Raw genomic sequence first — 15389 nt, forward strand, 5'->3', positions numbered from 1 at the left:
TTTCACCAAAGTTGGTGCAAGTAGTGCTGTTATCTCTAAACACATGTTTCTGGATTTAGGCCTTCATCAGTAGAGAGCATAAGTAGCAGAGAGCAGAGACAAGTCATCTGGGGTTGCTGGTATGTTGCCCAAATCTTCACAGTTCACAGTACCACTCCACAGGTACACCAGGGCATCCCAGGTGAGCTTGTCAGCTCATTGGCTCAAGGGAGCCTTCTAAGCACTTAAGCACAAGGGGGGAGCACACTGTCTGTCATCCCAGCACAGAAGGGTTTTAGACAGGGCAGTAATACAGAAATGTTGCTGCTTGCAGTGACAGAGGATCTTAAAGCCATTCTTGACCAGAGAGGGATACAAGCCCGAATCTTACTAGATCTTAGCACCGCTTTTTTTTCACTGCCTCCCGCCAAGCGGAAGTCAGTAAATTAAAAGTAGAATGCATAACTAGAACAGCACTAAAGTGGCTTACTTCATTCCTAAAAAATAGAAAGCTTGCGGTATATGAGGAAGGTATACTGTCAGACAACTGCAAGTGTGGAGTCCTGCAGGGATCCTCACTAAGTCCCACACTGTTCAATCTCTATGTCTTCTTGTTGACTGAAATCATACAAGCCAATGGTTTCTCTACAATATTGTATGCTGATGACACTCAGATCATTATCACCCTATCCAATTAAATGGATGTAACATCTAACCATCTAAAAAAATGCTGTAAGGAGGTGGCAGATTGAATGACAGTAAGCATTTGGAAACTAAATGGGGGAAGGACTGAGGAGATGGTGGTCTGAAACAACCCAAGGAGGTGGTGAGAGTTGAACTGGCCTGACTCCTGGTAATGAAGCTACTCCTAAATCAGAAGTCAAGAGTCGAGGTATGGCTTGATAGCAAGCTGTCAATGGCAAGTCATGCAAAAACATTGGCATCCAGTGGTTTGGCCTATTAAGGACCTTGGGAAAGATATTGGAATGACTGCTGAATCCTTGAGAAGGATTATTTTTAAGGACTTATCCAGACTAGACTATGGCAACTCCCTGTACCTGTGTAGCCCCAAGTTGGTTGTAAAAAGACTTCAAGTTGTTCGAAACACTACAACTCACATATGGTTGAACATTTCTAGAAATCATTCTGTATCAGTGGCATTAGTGAACCTACACTGGTTAGCAGTATCCAAAAGGATCAATTTCAAGGTACTATGTGTGGCCCGTTGAGTAATGTATCAAAGGAGTCCTAGGAGGTCAGAAATCACTCACCCCATATGACCCTATTAGGTCACTGGGCTCCGCTAGCCAGCAGTAGCTTAAAGCTCCCATAATCTGAGAATCCAGGAGTGGTGGGTGCTCTTTTGCATTCCTGGTCCCTAAGGTGTTCAATCAATCAATAAATCAATCAAAGAGACTTATAGAGCGCGCTACTCACCCGTGAGGGTCTCAAGGCGCTGGGGGGGGGGTGAGGGGTGATGGGAGATCACTGTTCGAAAAGCCAGGTTTTAAGGCTCTTCCTGAAGAGTAGGAGGTCCTGGGTCTTACGGAGGTGGGTGGGGAGGGAGTTCCAGGCTTTGGGGGCCAGATAGGAGAAAGATCTGCCTCCAGTGGTGGTGTGTTAGATGCGAGGAACTGTGGCGAGAGAGAGGTCGGCGGAGCGGAGGTGGCGTATGGGAGTGTGGAAGGTCACTCTTTCGTTAAGGTAGGTTGTGCCGGTGTTGTGGAGGGATTTGTGTGCGTGGATGAGGATCTTAAAGGTGATCCTTTTGTCTATGGGGAGCCAGTGGAGGGATTTGAGGTGTGGTGAGATGTGTTCATGGCGGGGGAGGTCGAGGATGAGGCATGCTGCTGAGTTCTAGATTCGCTGTAGTTTGCGCTTGAGTTTGAGAGTGGTGCCGGCGTAGAGGGCATTGCCATAGTCTAGCCTGCTGCTGATGAGTGCGTGGGTGACTGTCTTTCTGGTCTCTGTGGGGATCCATTTGAATGTTTTTTTCAGTGTGCGGAGTGTGTTAAAACATGAGGAGGTGAGGGCGTTGATTTGTTGGGCCATTGAGAGGGAGGGGTCCAGGATGATGCCGAGGTTGCGTGCGTGGTTTGCGGGGGTGGATGCGGGGCCTAACGTGGTGGGCCACCAGGAGGGGTCCCAAGTGCTTTTGTGTGGCCAAAAATGATTATCTCGGTTTTGTTGGAGTTGAGTTTGAGGTGGTTGGCTGTCATCCAGGCAGCGGTGTCAAGGAGTGTAGCATGTAGGTTGGTTTTGCCGGTGGTGGGGTTGCGGGTGAGGGAGAAGATGAGTTGTGTGTCGTCAGCGTATGAGAGGGTGGTGATACCGTAAGGTTTGAGGATGTTGGCTAGTTGGGTCATGTAAATGTTGAAGAGTGTGGGGCTGAGGGAAGAGCCTTGTGGGACTTCGCAGGTGATTTTGGTGGCGAGGGATTGGAAGGGTGGAGACGGACTTTTTGTGTTCTGTCGGTGAGGAAGGAGGTGAGCCAGTCCAGGGCTTTGTGGCGGATCCCAGCATCGTGAAGTCGTGTGCGGAATGTGTGTTGGCAGACAGTGTCAAAGGCTGCGGAGAGGTCCAGGAGTATGAGTGCAACGGTCTCGCCCATGTCGACTCTGGATCTGATTTCGTCGGTGCATGCGATGAGAGCGGTTTCCGTGCTGTGGTTCTTGCGGAACCTAGATTGGGAGGGATCGAGTGTATGGTTTGCCTCCAGGAAGTGGGAAAGGCGGGAGTTGACTAGTTTTTCCGTGACCTTGGCTGGGAAAGGGAGGAGGGAGATGGGGCGGTAGTTGGAGAGGTCGTCTGGGTCGGCTTTGGGCTTTTTTAGGAGAGCGGTGACTTCCGCGTGTTTCCAGGGGTCTGGGAAGGTGGCGGTTTCGAATGAGCTGTTGATTATGGCTCGGAGTTTGGGGGCGATGGTGGGGCTGGCCTTGTTATATATTCGATGGGGGCAGGGGTCGGAGGGGGAGCCAGAGTGAATGGAGTTCATTGTCTTTTCAGTTTCTTCGTCGGTGGTGGGGGCCCAGGTGGTGAGTAGGTTGGGGGGTGTGTGTGGTGGGTTTGTGTTGGGTGGGTGGAGGTTGCGTGTGGAGGGTGTGTGTGGTATGAAGCTGTTGTGTATGTCCAGGATTTTGCGGTGAAAATGATTTGAAAGGGTTTGTGTGTGCGTGGGGTCTTGGTTGCTGTCTTTGGGTTTGGAGAGCTCTTTGATGATGGTAAAGAGTTCTTTGCTGTTTTGGGAGTTGTTGTCAATACGTTCCTTGTAGTGTGCTCTTTTGGTGGTGCGCATGAGTTGGTGGTGGCTGCGTGTGGTGGTTTTGAGGTCGGAGAAGTTTGTGGTGGAGGGTTCTTGTCTCCAAGTTTTCTCTGCTATGCAGCATTTGCGTTTCGACTTGTGGAGTTCAGTGGTGAACCTTGGGGCGTTCTTGATATTGCGGGTGGTGATGTTTTTTCTGAGGGGCGCGAGAGAGTCTGCACAGGTGGTGATCCATTTGTTGAGGTTGTGTGCGGCGGTGTTGGGGTCGGTGGTGTTGGGGGGGTTTGTGTCAGTTGGGAGTTCAGGCGCTCTGTGGGGATCTTGTTCCACATGCGGTAGGGGGTGGTGTGTTGGTAGTGGTGTGTGGGTGGTTTGTTGTAGGAGAAGTGGACGCAATGGTGGTCCGTCCATTGGAGTTTGGTGGTGTGGGTGTAGGTGACGTGTTGGCTTGAGGTGAAAATTGCATCGAGTGTGTGTCCAGCCGAGTGGGTGGGGGCTGTGACCAGTTGTTTGAGTCCCAGGTTGGTGAGGTTGTCTAGGAGGGAGGAGGAGTTGTGGTCGTGAGGGTTTTCCAAGTGAAAGTTGAAGTCGCCGAGGAGTATGTAGTCTGTGGAGATGAGAGCGTGCGTGCTGATGGTGTCAGCGATGGTATCACAGAAGGGGGGGCGTGGTCCCGTGGGTCTGTATATGAGTGTGCCTCTGAGGTGGGTGGTGTTGTTGATGTGGATGAGGAAGTGCATGTGTTCTGCGTTGTTGAGGGTGTCAAGGGTGTTGGTGGTGACCTTGATGGTGTCTCTGTGAAGGATGGCGATGCCGCCTCCTGGTTTGTTAAGGCGGTCTTTGCGTTGGAGTTTGTAGCCCTCCGGGGTGGCTGTGGCTATATCTGGCTCGGATGAGAGGTTTGTCCAGGTTTCTGTGAGGAAGACGAAGTCAGGTGAGTGTGATGTGATGAGGTCCCAGAGTTCTATGGCATGTTTGTGTAGGGACCGGGTGTTTAGTAGCAGGCAACTGAGATGGTTGCGAGTGGTGTGGTTGTTGTGATGTGAGATTGTGTTGGCGGGGGTGCTTGTGGTGTTGCTGTGGGTTGAGGTGGTATTGGCGTGGGGCTTGTGCAGGTTGTGGTTTTTTTTGGTGGGTGCGGATGTTGTTGTGTGGAGGCTGTTGCGTTTGGTTTTGGTGTAGGGTGCGTGGGAGGTGGAGCAGGAGAATAGACGGTTGCGGCAGGAGAAGGGGCCTTGTATGTGTGTGGGGCTGGTTTGAATGCAGGTGGGGTGAGCTCCGGGGTTGAGGGAGAGGAGGGAGTGGGGTGGTAGTGTAGTCTGGGGGGGAGTTTGGCTAGGTGGGCCAGGGGGACTGGCGCTGGGCGCGGTCCGGACGCGGACGGGCACAGACGGTCTTGCCTCTGGCGCGCAGTGACCGCCATTAAGAGGGGGAGGTGGGAGGGAGGAGCAGCTGGGAGGCGGGAGGCAACGCAAGAGCGAATGGGGGCGGGAGGTGGGCAGGGCCGCAGGGACGCAGTGGCGGGGAAAAACAGAAGCCGGGGGAGCACAAAATGGTCAAGATGGCCCACAAAAATGGCAAACAGATGGGAAATAGTTACGGTGAGACAAAAACAGTGGAAAGGCACAAAAACAATAAAATGCACAGTCTAGTAACGCTTACCAGCACCCACTAGACACCAGGGATGAGGAGCAGGCGGGTGTCTGCGGGCGGAGGAGGGCCTCGAACACGCGATCGGTCGCATGGGCGGGGGTCGGGGGAAACAGCACAGCAAGGTGGTGCTGCTGGCGCAGGGGAGCGAGCTCCGGCCAAAAAGGTCAGGGGTCTCTCAGCGGTGTTGAACTCTTTCCCGGAGTATGTAAGAAAACCTGAGTCAGGAACCCAGATTCATAAAGTTGTTGAAATCTGGTCTGTTATAATCTCTTGGAAGTAGCATGGTACCTTAGCTGTTTAGCCATGGGAGGCCCTTCTTGATAGCCATGCACTCTACAAATAGAAAATAACAGAATTAACCGTGTGTACACTATATTCGAAGTCCAGCTATATCTTGTAAAAAGCCACAACTGTGCCATAACTGTTATATAGTGAAAGAAATTGGGTTGGTGGTTGAGGCTGACTGAGGTGTGAGCTCTGGTAAAGCAGCAACCACTGTCAAGCAGAACTCAAAATAATCGGTGCTCACCCGAGGTAGCTTGGCACAGAGATGTCAGGCTTAAGTTTAAGGCAATGTGTAAAGTAGATGTACAACACTTCAAAGAGTAATGCAGTGAAAACATAACACAAAAAGGATCGGGAAACATAGCGGGCAGCAGCCAGGTCGCGCGCTAAGGGCCTTACCTGAACTCCCCGGCGAAGCCTCAGTAACACATAGCACAGTTTTCTTTTTCTCCGGCGAAGTGGCAGCAACTGAGCCTTTTGCATAAGGCTCATGTGCGGGGGTATCAGCCCCGCGAAGACGGAGTTGCGGCGTGGAAATGTGTCGTGCTGGAGCTCCGAAGAGCCGCCAGGCAACAGCGCGCGTTCCCCTCCGGGGGAATGTGGGAAGATCCAGCACTAGTCAGATTGCTGGGCTGGCAGTTTCCTGCAAAGTGAATGGCGATTACGGCAAGAAAGTGACTGGGGATATTACCAGGCATCATTCCTCCCCCAAAGTGGTAAAAGGCTCCATTCTGGGCAAGGAAGGACCCCAAAGGAAAGACGCTTCCATCCAAAAAGCGGTTAAAAAAAAGGTTACGTTGGGTGTTAGGAGAAGGAGGGGAGGAGGTGGATTGATCACAGATTAAAGGCCCTGCCGGCGAGGAGTTTCGATATAATTTGAGGAAAGCCACTTTGAGACAGAAAACAAGCATTGGTAAAGGTAAGGTGACCCCCTCTGTGAGGGCATACTTTAAGGCTCTCCCAACGGTAACCTCTGATTCTAGTGCTCAGATGGAGCAGGCAGAGCAGATGGTTCAGGGGGGTCCAACCTTACGAGTTGAGTGGATGGCGAAGGAGGATGCTACGCCCCCGGGGTTTGAGATGACACTTCGGCTTGATCTTAGTTGTGAAAGCCAGGGGGGAAGTATGGGGGTCACTGAAGACTCGGAGCTAGTTAACAGCCCTAGCCCCGTGGGACAGAGGGGGGAGCAGGGACCTCCCCCATCCCAGGGTAATCTGGAGCCGGCTGAGCGATTTGAGTTTGATAAACTGGAAAATATGCTCCTGGCACTCACAGGAAATATAACTAAAGGGTTTGCAGTTTCAGAAGCGAACCAGGGACAAATTAGATCAGCTTGTGAGTCCTTGGAAAAGAAGTTCTGGTCCTCAGAACTCAAGCCCTTGAAGAGTCAATGGAGTCTGTCAAAGGAGAACTGAGTAAGAATAAGGAGGAAATTAAACTTTTAAAGGAAAGTGAGCTTAATCTGCAGGATAAACTGGAACATTTGGAGAACTCTTCAAGGAGAAACAATCTAAGGATTTTGAAAGTGCCGGTGGGCGTGGAAGGAGAAGATTAAAAAAAATATGTGGCTTCTCTAATAAAAAAATCAGTGCCTGTGGAGGAAAGTTAAGCAGAGATTATAAAAGATATTCAGAGGATCCATAGGGATCTGTGTAGGAGAGACTCTAATAGGAAGAAGCCACTGAAGATTTTGGTTAATTTTCACACCTATCAGTTGAAAGAAAAAATATTGGTGAAGGCACTGGGGATGGGACCTTTGAAAGTTGAGGAGTTCTCATTCGAGATTAGGTCTGATTTATCCAGTATAACATTAAATAGACAGTGGGAGCTGGGAAAATGATTGGAAGAATTTAAGAGGGTGGGTGCAACTGCTCAACTTAAATTCCCAGCAACTCTGCGTGTGATGTATAACAACAGATTTTATAATATCAGAGACCCAATCTCTGCAGATGAAATACTAGATGACATAAAAAAGGGTGATACCACTCGGGCTACACCGGGGAGCTCAAAGGAGTTCTAAATGAGACCTATGGGTCTGTCAATAGGATGGGGGGTTCCCCTGGGTTGGGAGGGGGAGGAAGGTATGGGGCAGGGTATGGTAAAAGCTGGGGGAGAGGTGGTGTGTTGAGGGTGGGGTGGTTGGGAGGAAGCTACAAAAATGTCCTTATGCATCCTGGGTCACTTATGGTTAATTGTACAGGAGAATAGAGAGCCAGAGGGAGGGGGTGGGTTTAATTCAAATAATGTCTTGGAATGTTAATGGGCTAAGGGTGAGGGCTAGGGTGAGGAAAATGTTGTTGCTGCTTATGGAATGCCCAGCACATAAAATAGTTTTGCATGAGACACATCTAACTAAAGAGGAAGCATCTAGTCTGTTCTCTAGTCATAAATGGATTTGCAATTATGTTTGTACAGATCATAATTTTAACACCAGGGGGGTGGCGATCCTAATTAAGCAACTTGTGAACGCACTATGGATAGGAGCTCAAACGGACAAGTTAGGTAGATGGCTTATGGTCACTCTCCAATTGGAAGGCAGGAAATTTACATTGGTAGGTATTTGTGGTCCCAATTGTGATGATATAGAACCCTTGCAGAAAATGTTTGTGAATCTTTTGGATTGTATAGATCCGGTCATTATGGTTGGGGATTTCAATGTGGTCTTAGACAATGAGTTGGATAGATCAGTTAGTTCTAGATCAGCAGGAACACCAAAATTTCAACAATATCTTAAACTGATGATGAAAGAGTTTCAATTATGTAATTTGTGGAAGTTAAGAGTGGGCAAGGTTAGGGAGTTTTCTTTTCATAGTGGAAAGTATGGGCATGCGTCACAAATTGATTACTTTTTAGTTGATAAATCCCAATGTGATTTAGTAAAGGATGTCATTTATTCCCCTGCTCACTTGTCTGATCATGCTGCAGTGACTTTAAGTATTTATTGCTCCCAGGAGACGGGCGGGAGAGGATGAACTTTGAGTAGGACTTTATTGTTGGAAGAGGATATTATAGGTTAGCTTAGGAAAGATATTGTGGAGTTTTTTAGAATTAACTATGGTTCAGCTTTTATGGGGACAGTGGGGGATACATATAAGGCGGTAATGAGGGTGAGGATTATAAGTATTGCTAGTTATAAAAGAAGACAGTGTAGGGACCAGTTGGCTGATATTGAGAATCAGATAAGATTATGTGATGTTGATTCGGTGATGGGCAGCGACAAAGAATGTTGAAATAATAAGAGAAGGAACCTGAGGAAGCAGTTGGAGGCAGCTCTACACGGTAGAATAGAGAAGAGATGGGAGGTGAATAAGCAGATCCAGTTTGAGATTGGAGACAATATGGGGAAGTTATTGGCTTGGAAAGTGAAGAAAGCTCAAACTCAGGGTAGTATAGACAAGCTGCTGGATGGACATACAGGGGTTAGATTGATATCCCCAGAGGATGTAAGGGAGGCCTTCCTGAAGTTTTTGCAGTTTTATATAAGGAGGGCGGGGAAATGGAGGTTAATGTTGTTGAGAATTGGTTAGATATGGATGTTCTCCCCCGTCTCACTCAGGACAAGCAGGCATATTTAAGCAGACATATTACATGTGGAGAAATATGGGAAACACTTAAAAAGATTAGCATGGGGAAGGCAGCAGGACCAGATGGTATTCCGGTGGAATTTGATCAGATTTTAGGGGATTCTATAATCCCCTCGATGGCTCAATTGTTTTCAGAAATTTTTGAAAATGGCATGTTACCACCAGCTTCATGACGGGAAGCTACCCTTTCTCTCATTTTAAAACCAGGTAAATCCCCGGTAAGGTGTGAATCATATAGGCCAATATCCTTGCTGAATACGCATTACAAAATTTATGCTAAGGTGTTAGCAAATAGATTGAGTGGGGTTATTGGTGATTTAATCCATCCAGACCAGAAGGGTTTTCTACGGAATAGGTTTATGCATGAGCAAACATTCAGTTTAATTGGTGCCATTGACTTAGCTATTACGTATCAGGATCTATTGCCAATTATAGCATTGGATGCTATGAAAGCATTTGATTGGGTCAATTGTAAGTATTTAAACCTGGTTCTAGAACAGAACAATTTGGGCAGCAAATTTTGTCGAGCAATTCATTTGATCTATCAAGCTCCAGAGGCAAGGGTTTTGCTGAATGGAGCACTTACAGATTCATTTAAGAGCACTAGAGGTACAAGACAGGGCTGTCCTCTTTCCCCTCTACTGTTTGATCTGTATATAGAGCCTTCTGCAAGAAGAATTAGGCAAGAACCAAAAATCTCCGCTTTTAGTAGCAAAGGGTGGGTAAAGAAGGTTGCCTTATTTACTGACGATCTTTTAGTTTACAACTCAAATTTATCTGATTCTTATCCGGTATTAGTGAGTTTGGCAGAAGGTTTTGGGAGGGTTTCGGGCTATCATATTAATCCGGATAAGACAGAAATAATGGTATGGAACGTGCAGGCCAATAACTGGCATACGACAACATCTATGAGGTATTTAGGCCTATTAATAGATCAGGAGGTTGAGCGAATTGCAGAAGTAAATGTCAGGTCTGTAGTAACAGAATGTAGTAAGTTAATGTTAAGATGGACACACCTCTTACATTGATTGGGAGGGTAAATTTGGTCAAGATGGTGATCCTGCCTAAATTGAACTTTCTTTTTAATTCTATTCCTCTATTAATGGATGGTAAACTCTTGAGCAGGTTTCAACAAAAGCTCAACTTGTTTATTTGGGCACAAAAAGGTCCTAGGATTGCATAGAAGAAATTGTGAAGGAGGAAGGAGAAAGGATGCCTCTCTCTTCTGGATTTACAATAGATTGTTCAGCGGTTGGAGAAAGTTTCCATCGTATGGTAACACCAGTAAATGGTGCAGCAAAACATTTTTTGTATAAATTTGGTGACCCCAAGTTCTTTAAGAAAGTGAGGCTGAAGATTTTGCAAGATGCAGCTAAAGTGTGGTATAATGTACGGCGAATAGTAGGAATTGACTATTACACTTTTTGGGCTCCGGTATGGGATTCTCTAGGGACGCCTGAATGTCTTATGGATGTGCTAGCGTTACCTCTTAAAAGAGCAGGGTTCCAACATTGGGGGGACTTAGTTGGTAATGGTGTATTACTTGCTTGGTAAGATCTTATAGAATAGACTGATGGGAAGTTGTCTAGACTGAAGTATTTACAGGAATTGGCCCCAGAAGCTTTCAGAAAGGTTGGGGGCCGAAAACCAGTTTGTGGACAATATAATAAGGAAGTTAAGTTAGCATCTCTATTAAGGAATCACCTCTTTACTGTCCATAGGGTCTTTGTTGCTCCAGCAAAGCTCTCGAAGATGAGAGGAGGGGACTTGGTCAACTGTGCAAAATGTGGGTTATCGAAAGCCTCAGATATTCATATATTTTGGGAGTGCCCATTGCTGCAAGGGTTTTGGGTTAAAATTTGCAAAGTTATTATGAAGGTGGTGGAACACCAGATTTTGCCTAGTCTCCCCTTGGTAGTTTTTGGTGTACCGAAAGAAGGTGAGGTTAGGGGTAGGGTTAAGAAGAGATTAAGAGATGTTATGCAATATTTTGGCTAGGAGGGAAATATGTTGCAAATGGGTATCCTCCCCCCCCCTTCATTTAGGGATTGGTTTGAAGCACTTAATGTGATCTTGAGGAGGAAGGTAATATCTAAAGATTAAAATAGGTTAGGCAAGGTGGAGGTATGGTCACGACTATGGGACAATGGTGTATAATATGGTATGTTAAAATTGTATTATTAATTTAAGTTTGTCCGATGATTAAGGTCAGTCCGATATAACTCTCAAATGGTCTAGTTTTGAGACCATGAGAGAGACACGGGCCCCCCTCCACCCGGGCGATATGTATCTCCATATGTGAAAGTGACCAGTTGCTTGGTTGAATGATATGGAGTTGATTTAATCGGGGGTGTATGAGGACTAAAAAAAATAAAAAACACAAAAATGTCCCGTGCCAGGTTAGAAAAATAAACACTAAAATACAAAAAATCCAAACAGTAGAGCCAAAGTTATGAATTTTTTAAGAATAAACTGTAGAATATAATCAAAAAGCATAAAGCATCATCTGGTGATATCTGGTTGCTCTGGAGAGGGACAAAGTCACATATTCAGGTGAACTGGGATGAGGTGCGGGACGGCTACAGGGACCCAGTTAGGCCCACTGAATAAAGTAGCTTAAATCATGTTTGCTGAGCATTGTGTGAATCTGTGTTGAAGATGCTGTGTGCAGCTGAAGTGATGTGATGATTCCAAGATGCAGCTAGGCTGTGGTGTAAGGTCCTGTTGTGTCCCTGTTGAGGATCCCACTAACAGGGCTTGTGAAGCAATGTTCGGCATTGGGGATGGGGTGAACTGCTTGTGATTCATCAGCTCTGAGGATCTGCAAAGCTGTGATGGGAAGTCCAGCATCATCATTGAGGCTGCCGTAGATGAACGATTCTGGGCAGGTGTCATGATGCTTGTTTCCGGTCCAGGAGAACCTGGCTTGGCAAATAGGGCTGGACTGTACCTATGGGGAGCAGGGTCAAGACTGATTAACATATGGCTAGGTCCAAACTGGGGTGGCATGTGAGCAAAAAAACAACAGAGTAAACCCAGATCTGTGACTGGGGGTGAATGTTTGATTTATTCTGCATTCCGTACATCATCCGTTCTTTTTGCTTTTGTTGCCCTAAGTTGGAAAGGTCTGCCTAGACATGGGTCACATGTCCACTGTGCCATTGGATTCAAGCTATCCTGGCTGAGGAGGGGTGATACCCCAAAACAGGTCCCAGGATGCTTGTTTCTGGTCCAGGGAGGACCTAGACTAGCAGTTTGGGCAAGACTGTCCCCATGTGGAGCAGGTTCAAGACTGATTTGCATATGGCTGGGTCCAAACTGAGCTGGCATGGCAAGCAAAGAAACAATGGATTAAACCCAGATCTGGGATGTGGGTTGAATGTTTTTGATTTGTTCTGCATTCCATCCATCATCTGTTCTTTTAACTTTCTAAAAGTGGCATTGTCAGAATTGTAATTTAAAATCTGACTTCCGGCTACTTAAGTGGGTGGCACAATCAGTGCTGCAGGTCTATTTGTAGCATTTCGTTTGCAGCCCCTGGGCACATGTTGTGCACTTTTCTAGAGAGTTAGAAGTAAATTAAGGGGGTCATTCTGACCCTGGCGGTCTCCGACCCCAGGGCCACGAACGACTGAAGCACCGCCAACAGGCTGGCGGTGCTTCATTGCCCATCGGGTCCGGCGGTTTCCCGCCGGATTAGCCCCGGCTGGGCGAATCCTCCATGGCGGCGCTGCAAGCAGCACCGCCATGGGGATTCCGACCCCCTTCCCGCCAGCCTGTTTCTGGCGGTTTTCACCGTCAGAAACAGGATGGCGGGAATGGGTGTCCTGGGGCTTCCTAACAGGGCCCCAGTATGCTTTGCACTGTCTGCTTAGCAGACAGTGAAAAGCGCGACGGGTGCAACTGCACCCGTCGCACACCTGCAACACCGCCAGCTCCAATGCGGAGCCGGCTTCAGTGTTGCAGGCCCTTTCCCGCTGGGCCGGCAGGCGCTCCCTTGGCAGGCGCCCGCCGGCCCAGCGGGAAAGTCAGAATGGCCCCCGCGGTCTTCTGACCGCGGAGCGGCCAATTGGCGGTTCCCGCTTGGCGGGCGGCAACCGCCACCCGCCAAACTCGGAATGACCCCCTAAATATGCCATTTGGGTATATGCCATTGTTGCCATGTTTTAAGAAAAGACCACTAGCACTTTAGCACTAGTTAACAGAGGTAAAGTATGCAGATTCTTAAAGTCAACAAAAATAGGAGGTCTGACGGCAAACATTTAGGGGTAAACCACAACAAGGATGCTCGTTCTAACACATATCTACAGCATGTTGTTTAGGACTCGCAAAAGCTACAGTAGGAAAGAGATGTATCGAGTTATAGATGAGTAACTGTAAATTAAAGGGATTTTTTTTAAGTATTTTTATCATTTTATATACTTCAGCGTGCACATTAAACATTAACTCAACAGATCCAATTCCCTGACCACAACGAAAAAAGTACATTCAGAGAAACAAAAGACCAACAGCATCACCCACTGCCCACACCACATTTCCCCCATTGAAGCATCTCAACACGTGCACCTCCAGATCGTTCATGTTGGCACCCTCTCCCTTCCAACATACCTTTGGTGTCTGTATCAGATTCACTCAAGTACCCTGTCAGTATTCATTTCCCAGCCATCCCAGATTTTCCCAAATTTATTCAAGCATCCTCATCCCACATATACCTTGCATTCCATCACGTTGCAGTGCTCCATTCCCATCTCCCAGGCATGTAATCGAAGGGAGTTCCTAGATCCCCATCTTTGTGCAACATCACGCTTTGCTACCATCCATCCCAGGTTTGATGTTTTTGACTACAAGTTCTAAGTGGAATCAAATAAACAACTACTGGTAAGCATGAACTGTTTATAATGTCACTCAGCAATCTTAGATGGAAATTTTCCCTGTAATTCTTTTCTACCCATCTATAATTCTGTGTTATGTATAGACCCAAAATGTATATGCCCTACTTTCAACAGTCACTGTGCCAGATGAGTAATGGGTGAGCCATATTAAGATGGCCTCTCCTAACTGTCCCACATTTAGAAATAAACATGGTCTCCTGCCATCCACTCCCACCTCTCTTTGTGCCTCCCCTTCCCTTTCCTCCAGAACTTGTGATCCCTGCTTGTCAGTGCATCTATGACAGGCCCTCAAAGAGCCCTGCCAGAACAGCCTTCAATTCCTCTATGATCTAGCAACAGTGCTTAACAAGTTCTCCTGCTACCATCATTTAAAAAAAATAAAATAATTATTTTACCCTTCATACAAGCAAAAAAGGCGCTCAAACTCTCACTGATAAACATTAACTATGCAGAGCAGGAGTACGGCAACGCAATGTCAGCGTGTACAAATTTCTCAGGTTTCAACTGAAGTGCAATCAGGTAGGCGACAAGTGTTCATACTAAAACAATAAGATATAAATCTCCAAACTTTAAGGAAGGCCTGGAGAGGTCACATTGCCATTCTCCATTGTTTCAGTACTTCATCGAGCTGCCCCATATCTTGTGAAATGAATGCGAGCAGTCTCTACTTTTATAAGTACCCTTCTCAGCTGCCATGTGTAGGTCTGTTCCCGCCTTCCACTCATGTAGAGATGGTATCTCAGAGGCTCCCCAGTGTTTTGCTACATCCCTCTTTGCCATCACTAGGCCCAAGTTGCTAAAAAGGAGATTGGCATGTGGAATGTCTACCTCTGTGGGTATGCCAAGAAGAAACATACTTGAGTTCAAGTGGATACAATCTTTCCCAGTTCACGCAGTATTGTTCGCCAATATATTTGCATGCTCAGGCAGTTCCAAATGAAAGGAAGGACTCAATTAATCCTACATTGCAGGCAGCCAGGGAAATCTGCCCTCCCAATCTTGTATAGTCTGTCACAATCATAGTAAGCCCGGTGTAAAGTTTTTAACTGAATAGGTCGTATCCTTGAGTTGCCCTAGGGGGGGCATTAATGCTTCCTTCCATTCCGTTTCATCCAGTTCGACCACTTCACTTCCCATTTTCACTTCACTGTCTTTTGGGAGTCAGGGTTGTTATGAATGATCATTTTGTATTTCTCCCAGGAGCAGCCTACCCACCAGAGGTGCATATTCAAGTATGTTAGAAAATTGTAGACCCACTGCACTTCATGTGTGACTAAGCTGCATATATTTAAACATTTGTGTGCTTTGTAATTGGTAGTCACGTTGAAAGGAGCTGAGGGGTTTTAGGCTGCTGTCTTCTTGGAAATCACCTATTTTAAGATATACCTATTAAATCCCACATTCAAAATCCCCTCAGCTTCCCAATTTCCTTAAATGTCGCCTCTATCCAGAGTGGGGTCTCTTGGGTGCTTCTATTCTCCAATCCTATAAACCTGATAGCCCTGATCCACACCTGTATCGTTATCTGAGTTGCCAGCAGTAGTCATCCTGTTCCCTTCCCCCCATTGAGGTAATACAAGCAGGACCAGCATTGAAACTGTGTGGCTGATTTAAGAAAAGTGGTGCTGTACCCAATGTAGCGCCACTTTCCTTACACCCCTTAGTGCCCCCCCCTACTGCCACCATGTGTGCGTTGTATTTAAAATACAGCACAACATCCCACAGGGTTAGGG

This window comes from Pleurodeles waltl, chromosome 3_1 (assembly GCF_031143425.1).
Source record: "Pleurodeles waltl isolate 20211129_DDA chromosome 3_1, aPleWal1.hap1.20221129, whole genome shotgun sequence".
Classification (NCBI taxonomy): Eukaryota; Metazoa; Chordata; class Amphibia; order Caudata; family Salamandridae; genus Pleurodeles; species Pleurodeles waltl.